The sequence below is a fragment of the Rhinolophus sinicus genome, chromosome 12, assembly GCF_057876585.1.
Source record: "Rhinolophus sinicus isolate RSI-liver-muscle chromosome 12, RSI-T2T, whole genome shotgun sequence".
NCBI lineage: Eukaryota > Metazoa > Chordata > Mammalia > Chiroptera > Rhinolophidae > Rhinolophus > Rhinolophus sinicus.
Window position 1 is genome coordinate 12,029,417 of NC_142512.1, and position 6,718 is coordinate 12,036,134.

At 36.9% G+C, this 6,718-nt stretch overlaps 1 pseudogene; it reads left to right on the forward strand.

Moving 5' to 3' along the window:
- Positions 1-1,174: 1,174 nt before the first annotated feature.
- LOC109460145 (peptidyl-prolyl cis-trans isomerase FKBP3 pseudogene) lies at positions 1,175-1,896 on the forward strand (annotated as a pseudogene).
- Positions 1,897-6,718: the final 4,822 nt, after the last annotated feature.

Sequence of the window (6,718 nt, forward strand, 5' to 3'; positions counted from 1 at the left end):
CTGCACAGCAGCTCCTCCACTGTAGTCACAGCCAGTCCTCACAACCAATCAGCCTGAAAGTCAATCCCTCTCACTGATGTGCAAGCAGCAACCAAGGCTCAACACAAAAGGGACACAACTGGAGCACTCAGCCCTGGTGACCAGAGAGACTAAACCACTGGGCCCCATAAGGCCATTCTACTAAGACAAGGAGGCATAGCACCCCTACTAATACATAGAAAGAAACACAGGGAAGCAGCCAAAATGGGAAGACAAAGAAACATTTCTCAAATAAAGGAACAGAACAAAGCTCCAAAAAAAGAACTAAATAAAATGGAGACAAGAAACCTACCAGACACAGAGTTCCAAACACTGTTTATAAGGCTGCTCAATGATCTCAGGGAGAATTTCAACAAATAGATAGGAAACATAAAAATGAAGATAGAAAACATAAAATAGAACCAATCAGGAATAATCACTACAATAATTGAAATGAAGAATACATAACAGAAAATCAACAGTAGATTACATGCAGCAGAGGATCAAATCAGTAATTTAGAAGATAAAGTAGCAGGAAACACCCAAACAGAACAACAAAAAGAAGAAATAATCCAAAAAGAAAAAAAACGAAGACAGTTTAAGGGGCCTTTGGGACAATATTAAGCATAACAACATTCACATCATAGGGGTACCAGAGGAGAAGAGAGAAGGAGCAAGGAATTGAAAACCTATTTGAAGAAATAATGACTAAAAAGTTTTCTAATCTGGCAAAGGAAATAGACATACAAGCCCAGGAAGTGCAGAGAGTCTCAAGGAGAACCCAGATAGGCCTACACCAAGACACATCATAATTAAAATGCCAAAGGTTAAAGATAAAATCTTAAAAACAACAAGAGGAAAATAGTCAGTTACCTACAAGGGAGCTCCCATAAGACTGTCAACTGATTTCTCAACAAAAATTTTGCAGGTCCGAAGGGACTGGTACCAAGTATTGAAAGTGATGAAAAGCAAGGGCCTACAACCAAGATTACTCTACCCAGCAAATCTTTCATTTAGAATCAAAGGACAGATAAAGAGCTTCCCAGACAAGAAAAAGCTAAAGGAAGGAGTTCATTACCACCAAATCAGTATTACAAGGAATGTTAGAGGGACTTAAGATAAAAAATATAAACAAAAGCAGTGGCAGCGGGGGAAGATGGCGGCTGCCATTCCACAGAGGGCCTGGACCTTAGAGCAGCTGCGCCGAGAGCAGCTACCCAAGAAGGACATTATCAAGTTTCTACAGGACCACGGTTCAGATTTGTTTCTTGCAGAATATAAGTTATCAGGAAACATTAAAAATGTGGCCAAGACAGCTAACAAGGTTACATCCTATTTGGTTACAGCCTACAACCATCTTTTTTAAAATAAGCGTTTCAAGGGTACTAAACGTGTAAGTAAAGTGTCCAAGCAGGTGAAAAATGTGAAGCTTAATGAAGATAAACCCAAAGAAACCAAGTCTGAAGAGACTCTGGATGAGGGTCCACCAAAATACACAAAATCTGTTCTTAAAAAAGGGGATAAAACCAACTACCCCAAAAAGGGAGATGTTGTTCACTGCTGGTATACAGGAACACTACAGAACAGAACTGCTTTTGATACCAATATTCAAACGAGTTGAAAGAAGAATAAAAATGCCAAGCCTTTAAGTTTTAAGGTTGGAATAGACAAAGTTATCAGAGGATGGGATGAAGCACTCTTGACAATGAGGAAAGGAGAAAAGGCTCGACTAGAGATTGAACCAGAATGGGCTTATGGAAAGAAAGGACAGCCTGATGCCAAAATTCCACCAAATGCAAAACTTATTTTTGAAGTGGAATTGGTGGATATTGATTGAAATAGCAATGCTTCAGATGTAAAGACATCAGAAATGGCCTTGAAGAAAGTTATGTAAATAATTATACCTGGTTACTGTTGTAAGGGAAAAGTCAACTGAAAGATTCAAGGAGCTAAGTTAGAACTTGTTTACTTGATCCCTCAACTTTTAAAAACCGTAATCCATTCTAAATCCCTGGTTTAAAATATTTTACTACAACTATATAAAATACTGGTTAAGGAGAACTCATTTTCCTTTTACCTCATGTTGTAAACTAAAAGGCTCAATAAAAATTTATCCAGCATCAAAAAGAACAATAACATGGCAATAACCACATATCTATCAACAATTACTTTCAATGTAAATGGATTAAATACTTCAATCAAAAGACATAGGAAGGCTGAATGGATAAGTAAACAAAACCTGTACATATGCTGCCTACAAGAGACTCACTTCAGATTGAAAGATACACACAGACAGAAAGTAAAGAAATGGAAAAAGATATTTCATGAAAATTGAAATGAAAAAAAAAAAAGCTGGGGTAGCAATACTTACACCAAACAAAATAGACTTTAAAACAAAGGCTATAACAAGAGCCAAAGAAGAAACCAGTAATCTCACCTCTGGGTATTTATCTGAAGAGAACCCAAAACACTACTTCAAGGGGATGTGTGCATCCATATGTTCATTGCAACATTGTTTACAATGACCAAGATGTGGAGGGAACCTGGGTGTCTGTCGGTGGATAAATGGATAAAGAGGAGATGGTACAATGGAATATTGCTCAATCATGAAAGGGAATGGATTCTTGTCATCTGTGGTGTCATAGATGGACCTGGGGGTATTGTGCTGAGGAGAGTATGTCAGACAAAGACAGATGCAATGTGATTTCATTTATATGTGGAATCTAAAGAACAAAATAAACAAACACAATAAAAAAAAACTCATAGATACAGAGAACATTTTGATGGTTGCCAGATGAGAGGGGACTTGAGGGTGGATGAAAAGGGGGAAGGGATTAAGAAGTACAAATTGGTTGTTATACAGTAGTCATGGGGATGCAGGGTATAGCATAAGGAATACAGTCAATAATATTTTAATAGCTATGTGTGGTATCAGACACAGGTACTAGATTTCTTAGGGTGATAAATAGGAGGGACTTGTGGGCAGGTTGAAAAATGTGAAGGGATTAAGAAATACAAATTGGTAGTTACAAAATAGTCATGGAGATGTAAAGTAAAACATAGGGAATATAGTCACTAATATGATAATAACTGTGTATAGTGCCAGATGGGTACTAGACTAGTCAGAGGGATCACTTTTTAAATTATGTAAATGTCTAGCCACTAAGCTGTCCCTCTGAAATTAATATAAAATAATATTCAGTGTAAAAAAAAAAGCGAAGTACAAGACAGACCAATGGACTTTAATATATCAGAGTCTGAAAAGTTTAATGATATGGTTTTAGATTTTACATTGCAACTAACTTTTAGAAATTTACCAGTTTTCATTTTAGTGAACAATCAAAAAAGAAATCCACAATTATCTGAAAAGCTATTAAAATATTCCTTCTTTTCCAACCACATATATGTGTAAACCTGAATTTTTTTTAACATAGTTTAGCCAAAAAAAAAAAAAAAAGAAAAGAAACAAAAGCTTATTTCAGCAGATTTAACACTGAAGCAGACATGAGAATCAGCTATATTAAGCCAGAAATTAAAGAGATTTACAGACTTGTAAAACAATGCCAGTTATTAATTTTTTTATTTTGGAAAATATATTCTAAATAAATTTTTCATAAAAGTAGATTATGTTAATTTGGGGGGTTAATTATTGTTATTCTGAATAAATTAAATATTTTTAAATTTCTCAGTTTTGTTTCCTAGAACAGTAAATATGAATAGATAGGATCCACATAAATAAAAGTCCTTTGAGGTCCTCATTTTTAATGTATAAAGAGAGCTGGAGAACAAAACTTATGAAAATCACTAACATGGAATTTTAACTAAACCTCGAAGGGACCTGTTGTGGCCAAAGCTTTGGAAAGGAAAGGAGATAGCTCCTTCCACTCCTGTCCTAGAACAACCTCAACCTGCCCCCAGTGAGGCAGACACCCCCAGGGCATAATATAGGAAGAGGGAAAAGGAAACCTTCTCTCATTTCCTTTCCTGGAATGTGCCCTGACCAGCCTCGCTGTGAATGTCACACCCTGTCCTCCCAAACAAATGGCTGTGGAGGTTTCCCTATCACGGAAAATGCTGAGAACATCTCAGCCAGCCAGTCGGGAAAAGAAGGAGGCCGCGGAGCTGGAGAACAAGGAGCACTGCTTGTCGTCCACACTTCTGTGTTGATTCTCCTTCTAGCCGACACTCCAATGAACAGCTTTGGATGTTTGAGCTCCCATCCTGGGTGCTTGGGGCTCTATACCTGGGCTTTGTATGTCCTCCATCTCCTCCCCGCCCCCAAGAAACAAGCTCATGGGGCACCTCTCCCAACCACCACTTATCCCACAAGCTTACAAAAATTCCTTTTCCACCCAGGAAATACTGGAGTAAATCACCGGGGTTCACCCCCACTGCCTCAGCATTGCAGAGCCAGGAGAGACCAGACAAACATGTGCTCTACGGGTGACTGTGAATGATTAGTGCAATTCACGAGAGGTGCTCCGAGACTCTGAAAAGAAATAGTGTGGTCAAGATGGTTGTGAGACACTCAAGGATCTCATATTTCTTGGCTATGGACACACATGAGAATGAAACATTTAATGAAGAAATGATTCCAAACTTATCCAAATTCTTCCAGAAAACAAAAAAAAGAAGGTATACCACCACCACCACCCCGCTGATTTTATGAGGCCAGAGCAACCTTTGATATAAATAAATACATACTTCATATATATGTATATATGTATATGTCAATCTCAACCATGAACGTGAACATAAATGCAAAAAATTCTAAAAATTATACTAGGAAACTGAATATACAGTATAAGAAAGATTATATATCCTGGGATAAACTTGGGTTTATTCCAGGGTTGTAAATTTGATTTAATATTAGAAAATGAATACTCTACATAAACAAATAATACTCTACATAAACAGATTAAAAAAGAAAAATCATATGATCATTGCAGAAAAAAGACTGATAAAATTCAACATCCATTCACCATTTTTAAAAATGCTCCCTCTTAAACTAGGAGTAAAGGGGAATTTCCATGATCTGATAAAGAGTCTCTAACACAAAGGCTTACAAAAACATCAGGCTTGTTGACAGCTTTTCCTTTGAGATGAGGAATAAGACATGAATACCCACCGTCATTATTTCTATTAATCAGAGTCCTACCTAATATAATACAGCAGGAAAAAGAAATTAAAAGTACCAGGATCGGGAAGGAGGAAACAAAATTGCATTTATTTGCTGATATACATAAAATTTTCCAAGGAATCGATAAATTAAAATCAATAAGAGGGTTTAGCAAGATAGCTATTTTCAAAAACTCAAAATACACTAAATACAATGAGATATCCTTGCTTGTATCCTGTAACAACAACAACCACAACAAAAACACTGTTGGAAAAACTAGTGAAAGCCAAATAAAATCTGGAGTTTATTTATTAATAATGTCTCAATATTAATTTCTTAGTTTTGATAGATGTGCCACAGTTATGCAAGATGTTGACATCAGGGAAAATTGGCATATACAGGAGCTATCTGTATTATCTTTGCAGCTTTTCTGTAAATCTAAAATTAATCCAAAACAAAAATATTATTTATAAAAAAAATTTAAATCAAAATACAAAAGTCAATTGTACTTGTGTATACCAGCACTAAACAGGCAGAAAATGATTTTTTTAAATTATACTACTTATCATTGAATATAAAAAATTCAAGTTCCTAGCAGCAAATAAAACAAAGCATATATAAGACCTGTACAGATAAAATAACTTTATCATTAGAGCTATTTAAAAAGACCTAAAACAAAGATATGGTATGTTTATTGATCACAAGACTCAATAGTATAAAGGTATCAATTCCTCCCAAATTTCTACAGCCTTTTAAATGTCTTCCTTACTCCCTCCCTCCCACCTTCCTTCTATCTCTCTCTCCCTTCCCGCCCATCCTCCCGGCCTTTCTTTATTTTGGCAGAAGTTAACAAATTGTTAGTTCTAAATTTTATAAGGCAATGCAAAAAAAATCAAGAATAACACTAGGCAGCCTCAAAGAATAAAGTGGAAAGATTTGTTCTTCCAAAAGGGATCCATGGGGCACTGGGAAGAATGTGTTTTTACAAAGATGTGTTTACTTTTAACGAAAGTAAAACGAAAATAACTAATATCTATTAAGTGCTAATATGTGCCAGGCACTGGTGCTACGCCTGTTTTGCATATATACTCATTCAATCCTCACAACATTGCAAAGACATAGCCACCATTAGTGCCTCATTTAACATCTTCAGGGAGTAGCAGGCAAAGCCAAGGAATATCAATGAGAACAAGGCCACGGCGAGGCCCACAGTGGAATGCCTGGTCCCCAAAGGGCTCTGGCTGCCAACACATTCCAAGAGATTAAGACACACGCTGAGCTCCCCATCTGAACTCACCTGCTCTACAAAAGTTATCTCCTGAGGTGAACCCAAAGGAACTAACTATTGGAACCACTTGGGGCTTGTTTCAGGTTAAAATCATCAGCCCCAAGCACTTGCAATGTTCAGGAAGTATTAGGAGGAAGGGGGCGGGTGGGTGGAGGGGATGGGGGTGCAGAGAGAAACTTCCTAGTACATTAGGATTGCTCCTGATGCCAAGAACAAATTGGGAATTCCCAGAATATTTCCTTTTGTTTTTTCCTCTTTAGCATTGTGCCCTTCACAGGACCCTTGGCATCTAA